Source organism: Macrotis lagotis, chromosome 2 (assembly GCF_037893015.1).
Source record: "Macrotis lagotis isolate mMagLag1 chromosome 2, bilby.v1.9.chrom.fasta, whole genome shotgun sequence".
NCBI classification, from domain to species: Eukaryota; Metazoa; Chordata; class Mammalia; order Peramelemorphia; family Peramelidae; genus Macrotis; species Macrotis lagotis.
The window spans coordinates 120,227,802-120,237,811 of NC_133659.1; the positions used below are offsets into that span (position 1 = coordinate 120,227,802).

At 34.5% G+C, this 10,010-nt stretch overlaps 1 protein-coding gene across 3 annotated transcripts in view; it reads right to left on the reverse strand.

Annotated features, from left to right (window-relative positions):
• The window catches only part of ESRRG (estrogen related receptor gamma), a 604,123-nt gene that overhangs the window by 553,608 nt on the left and 40,505 nt on the right, over positions 1–10,010 (reverse strand). The gene's annotated exons all lie outside the window — the stretch shown is intronic.

The window sequence follows — 10,010 nt, forward strand, 5'->3', positions numbered from 1 at the left end:
ATCAAGAGGACAAGAAGTTTCTGATATCATTGAAAGATTCCTTAATCCTTATTGTATTTAGATAGCTTAGCACTTCAAAAATTCAACCCAACAAATGTTGTATAACCCATTACAAATAATGTACTGTACTATGTACTTGATTATTATCACATAATAAACTAAATTGTTATAAAGGAGATTTTTTTTTACTATTTTATTTTATTATCATCGATAAAGCAGAGCTTTCTTCCAAATTCATGTTAAAGATCCTTATCACCACTTTTAATGCTTTTAATAACTATTATAATTCTGTGTGATTTAGTGCTTGAATAATCCTTCAGGATTTTCCTCTAGATCTTTAAAAGGATTGTAATGTATACAGAAGTGTCACAGTGATTAAATTTATAGGACATACACCAAAACAGAGATAAGAAAGAATGTTTAATTAACCAATGTACACCAAATTATAGGGAAGTAGTATTGAAAAAAATGGACAAAACTCCATGACTGAAAAAGTGTGTTGGGCTGGGATAGTGAGAGGTAGAAAAAGTGAGATAAGTTTCACTGTGGTTTCAAACTAGAAAATTTAAGAATAGAGCATACAGTCCACTTGGAATATCTTCCCAATGTACATTTAATAATGGCTTACACCACTCAAATACTCCTTTTGATCTCTTCTTTCAAAGAAGAAAAAAAACAGAAAAGACAAGATAAACTAATGATATTTTCACAGTGAAGTTAGAAAGACAGACATCTGGACTACCATTAGATAGTTCATGGGTGCTAATAATAGCCCTAATAACAGCTCATATCTTCAGCATCAGCATCGGGACCTGAAAATATCAGAGCTTTTAAAATTCAGTGATAAAGCCACTGAAATCATTCCATGTTTAAAGATTAAGGAGTAAAGAATTTAAATCTTAAAAACCTACCTATCAAACAACCTAAATGTACAACAACAGAATGGTTAAATAAACTGTAGTATATTAACATAATACCATATAACAATTAAGATGGACAAGTATGTAGATTACAAACACATCTTGAAAGATCAATATGACACAAAGAAAAAAGAAACAAAAGTGGACTTCAAAGAATGGAATGTACACTATTCTCCTAGGAGGATAAATGAAATTCAAGTAATTAATAATAACATGTAATGGGAATGAAAAAAATGAAAAAAAGTCATGATACTTTATGCATCAAAACAAATTCATTTAAATGCAGATATTCAGCAAGTATGATTCATTGTCTTATGCTTCATATTTTTTAATTTTTAATTTTTTTAAATTTTTTAATTTTTTTTAATTTTTTTTGCAAGGCAAATGGGGTTAAGTGGCTTGCCCAAGGCCACACAGCTAGGTAATTATTAAGTGTCTGAGGCCAGATTTGAATTCAGGTAGTCCTGACTCCAGGGCTGGTGCTCTATCCACTGTGCCACCTAGCCGCCCCCTTCATATTGTTTTTAATAAAATATTTCATTTAAAATATATTTATCAATGAAACGTCATATATCATCCTCTCTTTTTTCCCCCTCTTATCTGAAATAAGGTATTTAAATTCCTCTCCTTCTCCTATATAAAGGTAACAATAGTAATGCATATTTTATCTCACAAGCTTGTTGCAAAAATAAAAAATCTTTTTGAAAAACTTGAAATGCAATATATAAATGAAATGTTTATATGACACTTGCAAAACCAGCTCGGATGTATATGTCATTCTGTGATTTATAAAGTATTTGCTTCACATTTTATGTGAAGGAAGTAATACAATTACTTGTAGTTTAACTTACATAGGAAACTCGAAATAAAGCAATTACTTCTATCAATGCAGATCATAGCACACCTTTATTGTATTAAAGAATTGACTAGACTGTAAATATTGAAGGATTAAGCAACTTGTCCAGGGTCACCCTATCAGTAAGGGTCAGGACTTTGAATTTAGGTACTTTTGACTTCAAGTTTCTAGATCTCTAGCCACTGAGCTGCATTGCTGAAAATATTATATCCTTTTTACAAATAAGGAAACTAAGATAAAGTTTTAAGTGTTTTGTCAAGGATCATATAAAAAATAAGTAGCAAAACCAGGGCTCAAACCCAAGTCTCTCAAACCCTAAGCCCACCATATAACCTTTAGTATACCTTAAAATATCAGACATGGCAATCCAACCATATGACAATGCAGTGGAAATATAGTCTAAGTACCAAATGTAATTCTAAAGCCTCTGTTCATAATCTGTTCATAAGAACAATGGAAAAGGTAGAAAAATAGCTATTGGCCAAGAAATCCAGAAGAGGACACACAGAAACTTGATTCAGCAATGTCACACATCACAGTTTCGCAACTTTAACTTACAGGAATTTAACAAATCTTAGTTTATTATTCTTTTTTAGAAAATATATACATATTTTATTGCTGTCTTTTGTTTTTTATTTCACAGATATATCAGTGCTTCCTCCCACTGAACCTTCCTTGAAAGAAAGAAAAACATTTATGCCTCATTTTATTATTCAGGGATGATAGTTCTCCTCCAATTATCAAATATTTAAGTCCATAGCTCCCGAGGTAATGCATTAGGGTCCAATTAACAGGCCCCACTTAATTCAATGTGACTTTTTATGGGGACAAATTTAAATGGACCACCCGATTCTTGTAAGATATAATCAGAAGGATTTACAGAAACTCCACCAGTTACTCTGTGTCTTCAACAACAGAATTCACTGACCAGGTTTTTTTTTTTGTTCGTTTTTTTCTTTTAAATTAAATCCAAATGCCAATGCTTAAATTTGGGATGATATACAGTTTTCTGACAGCAAACACCGGGAAACACAGCAAACAAAAAAATATCTCCTGCAAAATACCTCTCACTTTAGCCATTTATTTAGAAGCAGGCACAACATATCCAAATCCATAGTGTCTAAAACATGCTTTATTTCTCCTAAAAAAGCATTAAGTTCATTCTCACTTGAGCATTTTTACTAGTGCTTTTATTTCAGATTACCTTGTCTCCTTCATCCAAATCTTACTTAAGAACATAATTTTCTCCATCTCTACTGATGACAACCACAATATCCCATTCTCCCAAGCTTAAAACTATGACTTTTTTTCCTCTATCAAATTCTCTCCATCTCATTCAGATAGCTGACAATTTCTGTCTATTCTATGCTTAATGCAAGATCTAAAACCAAAGCTCTAAGTTTGGACAAGGCAGAATTTAGGGGGTTTCTTAATTCTCAAACTCCTTAGAATAGGTTTATGCTCATCCAGAATGTCCCCTTAGAACTATGCCAGAATTTAGCTATTTATTTACCTTCAACTCTGGGCTCTCAGTTATCAGTTAAATACTAAGGCAAACTGTAGTTCTTAGTGTGGGGTCTGTGAACTTGGTTATTTTAAAAAAATTTTTGATTTCAAAATAAATACATATTTTCCTTTTGAAAGTTTGTTATCTATTTTGTTTGCATTTTATTTTATATCAATATATTTACATTTATATTGACATATTTTATATATTTATTTTCCCATTATTCTGGGAGATATTTTACAAGGGATAACAAAAAAATGATCAAATTTAGGACAAAATTTGTTTAATCCAACAAAAGACTCAAAGAACTCAAGTATATGAACTAAAAAAGATAACTTTTTATAGTGCCTACTATGTGCAAGGCTTTGGTTTAAGCCAAGAGGACCAACATACACAATAACATAAAAAAAATACCCACAAAAGCTCAAATTTTGGTGAACAAGTAAGAAAGGTATACACATAACTATGCTATAAAGAAGTATGCGAAAAATGTCAGAAAAACTGCTTTGATTAGAGGAGGAAGAAAATATTTTCAAATACAGGGTGAAAGATCTAGAAAGGAATTAACACCAAAGAAAGAATTTCAATATATGGAAATGTCGTAGGGATGAAGTAAAGTGAGATAACATACATAGAGCACTTTGCAAACATTAAAGTAGTAAAGAATGCCACTTATTAGCTACTATTGCTCTCATTGGAACTATGTTTCAGTTAGGTAATTTCTAAACTCTAAAATCCTATGATCGGGGCTTGGAATAGTCAGAACTTCTTAAGGGAGACCAAGCAGTTGGCTAAAAAAATCCTCTTTTTTTTTTAACATTTTAAAATTTTGAACCTACTTAAAAGCCTATATCCCAGGTGATTTGAAGTTTCAAGAAAGTCCCAAGATATAGGCCTAAGCAGTAGGAAGAAATGGCCTATTCTGTTTAACTAGAAAATATACCAAATGAAAATGGTTCAGTTATAAAATAAACATATACCTCCTGACCTTTTATGAATATTTGATATGATGAAAGTCACTAAAATTAGAATAGCTTATTGTTTATTGTTAATGGTGTTTTGTCATTAATACTGAAGAACAGGAAGAGACCAAGAGTGTTGGGATCGCCACAACAGCATATCTCATGAACATAAAATCCCATTGAGCTTAGTCATCAAGTAAGTTAAAAAATTTTTTAAAAGTATCGTTAACATATGCAGAGAAGAAAAATTGGGTCTGCTATGGATATCTATGATTTATGGGACACCACTATGGGATTTCACTGTAGGTGGAGACATTAGCAAACCAGAAGAGCAGAGATGATTCCAGCCAGTCTGAAATGAGAGGGGCAGATGCAGTCATTAACATGGTTTCCAATGAATAAACATACCCTTTTTCATTATTTCCATGTTTGCCTGTTTTTGCATGCTGTGCCTCTTTGGCTGAGGAGAGCTAGTATCTGTCTCTGAAAATGGCTGTTAATCACATTTTTAAAAAACATATTTTAGCTGGGGATGAAAACACTCACAAATGCAGCTGTTTTTAAAAAAAAGGCAGCCGCCCCTGCAGCCAAAACAACTCAGTGTGGGAACAGGGTAATGTTGTCACATCTTTGAAACCCAACTGATTTGTAAAATCATCAGAAATGAGGCGGGTGACTCTGATTACCATTGTGATTTGGGGTGTATTTATCCTTGGATGGAAAATCTGCTCAAATGAACTCTCCAGGATAAATACCATCTATCAGCCTACATGGTGTCAGTAATCTTTATAAAGATCTGAGTATTTTTAACAGTGACCTTTCTATTCTGGGGTTCAGGTGGTAGTAAAATTAGTTCATCACACATTTTATCCTATGAAAAGAAGTCAATGGATGAATCTACTTGAGAAACTAGAAGACTTTGTGGTGAAATAAAATGGATGAAGATGCCAGCAAAAAATGACCTTCAGTAAAAAAGAAAATTATGGAGCACAGAAATGATTAGGGGAGAGCTACATAATGCACAGGAAAAAGAGAAATAAAAGAAGGATGAAGAAGCATTTGGTTCTCATCTTAATGTTTCCTGCTTCAGCAATCCCTCTGCCCCACCCACCTATAATAGTGAATTAGCTCTAAAAATGCCTTTATTCTATGGTAGAGAACCTCTATCCCGGATTGGCTGAAATATTCATGGGCAATGGCCTGTAAATATACATATATGAACTTCAAATAAGGTGCATTAGATAATTAGGTATACTGATCATTCCAAGGTTACTCACTAGACACTGGCATCTTTAGATTCCATATGATCTGCTTACTATGCAAATATCTCCATAAGTGCAAAGTCTTATTATTATAAATAACTCATTTCCCAGCTGCATACATATTCTATGGGGAAAATGACACATTGCCTGACTATCACTACAAGAAGCCAAATGAGAGTGATGTCAAATGTTGGCCCCAAAACCTGTTTCTTTGGATTTTAGATTTTAAGAATATAAAACTAAGGCCCAAAGTAGGGTAAAAGCCCCATTTTTAATAGTGGATACCAAACCATCTAACATACAGAGGATGTAATAGTAACTGACACTGATTTGGCTTTTTAAAGTCTTCAAAGGGCTTGACATATATTATCTCATGATACCATTCTTAACATGGGTACAATTTGTATTATCATCCCCATCTCAGAGATGAGGAAATTGAGACTCATGACCATACAACTAATAAGCACTAGAGGCAGAACTTGAACCCTGATCTTTCTATATCCAGGAACAATACATCATTCTCTAGGCAAGATGAACTCTCTAGGTAAATAGATATTTTCCTAATGTCTTATGAAGTAATCCTTACACAGATGGGTGAAATAGTCATCTAAATTAGATATCATCAGACTTAGCCCTTATCTTCCATCTCATCATGCACACTTCCTCCAGGTAATCAATCTATCATGGGCTAGCGACCACTGAATCTGAGACATCTTGGGAGATACCTTAGTTTCAAGTGCCTACTTCCTGAATATCATACCTTTCCTTGATTCTAGCTTTAGGCAATCTATCCTCAGACATTTATAAATGTCTACTATGGGCCAGGCATTATAAGGGCTGAGGATATTAAAAAAAATCCCTGCTCTCAAGGAGATGGAAGTATACTCTCTTGGGGCAATCAGAAAAGATCAGGATATCAATTTATGTAGAAACTGGTGCTTAACCAGCATCTTGGAAGGAGGTGAGCAATGTGTGAGCACAAGCCATTTTGATTGGATTGTAGAGAGTTTATTATGAGTTTGGGAAAGACAGATTAGGGCCATATTGTGAAGGCTTTAAAAATCAAAACAAAGGAGTTTACATTTTTTTCCCCTAGAGGCTACTGAAGAAGAGAGTATCAGGATCAGATCTGTGCTTTTAAAAAACACTTTATTAAGTATATAGAGGAAGAATTGGAGTGGAGAGAGTATTGAAGCAGAGACAACAATTAAGAGCCAATTACAATAGTCAAAGGAAGAGAAGTGATGAGGGCTTGAAATGAGTTGGTAACTGTAAATCACCACCCAAAGTGGGATAGTCAGGTGCCACAGTGGATAGAGCACCTGGCAAGCCTTTGGTCAGGAGGATTCATCTTCTAGACTTCAAATATGGTCTCAGACATCTACTACCTGCACAGTAAGTCACTTACTCTGTCTCAGTCTCTTCATCTATAAAATGAGTTAGAGAAGAAAATGGTAAACTAAGAAAACCCCAAATAGGGTCATGAAGAGTAGATCATGACTGAAAATGACTAAACCACAACACTCTAGTTCTATCTTGAATTCCGGATTCTCAATACTTCTTAATTCCACCATTCAACATCAAAAAAACTCAGTGGAATTTCATCATTTCATGAACTTGGTAACATTAAACCAATCCTATAGTAATTCTTTTATTTTGAACCCAAGTCATATAAACATAGAAAACTGTGTTTTAAATGCTCTTCAGTTTCATTAAACATGAAAATACATATAAACAAAAATAAGCACACAATTCCATTAGAGGTTTATGATAATGACTTTTTAGCTCAGTACAATCACCAATACCACATGAATTCAGACCTGAGTTGAGATTCTATTTCAACACTCCCCTTTTGAGTCGACCAATTCTTTAACTTTTCTTAGCTTCAGTATCCTAATTTATAAAAAGGAAATAATAAGAAGTTTCTAACCATGGTTCTTGTGAGGACCAAATGAGATAATATGTTTAAAGTATTCTGCAAACCTTAGAGTTCTGTATAACTGCCAGTTATTATCATTATTGTCATTTTTAGATTTGGAAGGGACCTTAGAGACCAGTCAGTCCAACCCTTTCATTATATAGATGAAAATGTATGTAGTTGTTTCTCTGTCATGTTCAATTCCCCATTTGGGGTATTGATAGTGAATACCATTTGCCATTTCCATCTCCAGCTCATTTTGAGGAAACTGAGGCAAATGAGATTAAGACACTTGTCCAGGGTCTCACAGCTAGTAGGTGTCTGAGAATGAATTTGAACTCAGGAAGATGTCTTCCTTCCTTCAGTCCCAGCAGTCTATCCACTGTACCACCTAGTTGCCCCAACAGATGAAGATAACAAGATCCAAAGAATTCAAGTCATTTGCCCATGATCATACAGGCAGTAAGTATAACAGGAAGAAATGTTTCTATGACCAGAATAAATAAATAAATAAATAAATGACAATTTACCCTTTGTTGAATTCCCCTGAGCTTAGACAGGCCTGTCCTTGGACAGACACACAGTTTCTACCACCAGGCTTTCCTTTAACTTTTTACATCTTGGTGGAACCTTCCAGTCCTTGCACGCTGACACAGTTTTTGAAAACCCAGGTTCATCTTCAGTGCCATAAAGAGGTTTCAAAGCAGAGCTGTAGTCAACTTACAACTTGATAAATTAGGTACACTGCTACCTCTTCTTTGGTTTCTTTGAATTTCACTGCATTTTGTCCTTGGATGTTATTGCAAACTATCTTTATTAGGCACTTGGAAAAAAGAATGCTTGGCTAAGGTGACTGTAAATACCATTAGCAAGTTTACAGAACAAGTGAACATAACCCTTCATATGCCAAAGGAATGTTTGAAGGGTATATTTCATTAGCAGGAAAAGAGAGGTTTATGATCTGAGTTGATGCCAAGTGCCAATTATACTAAATCTGGTCGAAGATTTTAATGGACAGAAGGAAAAAACCCACTGTGAAATTGTACAATCATTGTCATTTTGCTTCTATCTCTGTATGCATTTTAACAAGTTAACTGAACAAGTTAGGAAAGGACAAGCCCTCTGAAGCTTTTCTAATAGCTATAATTCGTTGAGATGTCCATCTGCCAGCTAACTTAAGGAGGTTCATAAAAAAAAGGGGAAGTCATCTCAAATGACTTTGTCCTGAAGGTTTAGGCATATCAGTGAAAAGAACTTTCTGGATAAGAGAGGGAGGAATGAAACAACAAGCAAGACATCCAACCCATGGGGATATCATGGCCAAGATGGCAGGGAAGCTCATTGCTACTCATCCGCATTGTGAGATCAGCTGCTGGTAATGGAAGTGGGTAGCAGGTGATGCTTTACTTGTGAGTCAGTGGGGAGTCAGATGTGCACCCTGGCACAAGACTCAAATCAGCACCCTGTTTCCCTACCACTGGTACAACAAAATGAAAGGGTCAGAATCTTGGCATGGCAAGGCTGCTGACACCTGACTTGGGAAGGATTACAGAGAACAAATATGATGTGGAGAGCCATAAGAATGGACCCAAGTCTTGAAAGCATCAGGGAAAAAAAATGAAATAGTTGTAGGTGGTGTGGCTATAGATGTGTGATTGCTCTGCTCAGGGAAAACTATAAATGAGGGAAAAGATGAGACAATACTTACCCCCTTTGAGTCTTTGGATCTGTAGAAAGAGGACTTGATTTTTGTCTGCCTTGCCATCCATTTCCCTGCCTTTCTCAAGATTTTGTGACTACTGGGGGTGTTTGAGGATTTTTTATTTTAATTTATTTTAAAGTTTGATTTAAATTTGGAACCTGCCTAAGACTTTTGACATTTATTTCTGGGGGTGTTTTCTGAAGCTAGATGGAGTGGGTGTTGAGTGACAGTAAGGTTGCTATGGAAATATCTGTCAATGCAGAGACTTAGGCTTTATTTTACACTTTCCTTTTGTCAAGCTAAGGTTTGTGGGGTATTTTTAAAATAGTATATGTGTCCCAGAATTAAAAGCAAACTTCACAGCGAGCCTCTTCTCTAGCATTCCCATCATACCCATCAAATGTTTTTTTCCATTCTATATTGTACTGTCCCACATATATGTATACATGCATATATTTATATTATATAAATTCTGTTTCCAGAATGATAAAGTACTTTTCAAACTGTTTTATTTCACTTTGAAAAATGAAAATATCTATTGCGCAGATGAGAAAAGTGAGTTAAACAGACAAAGATTATATGGTCAGTTTGAGGAAATCCCTATCTTGAACCCAAAGCTAAGATTTAGGCAACCTATGTACAAATCCCATTATGGTTATAGCTACTAGATGGTTTCTTGAGATTGTTACATTTGTAGAAAAAAATCAGGAAGCCATAAAGATACAAATCTAATATTAAAAGATGAGCAAATGAGCTATCTACCCTCTAGAGACTAAAGTTGGGTTCCATTCTTCCCTGTTAAAATTATTCATTATTTCCCACCTTTTACTAGCCTCCTAGAAAACTAGATATAAGATTAAAATAAGATATAGACCCTACTCAC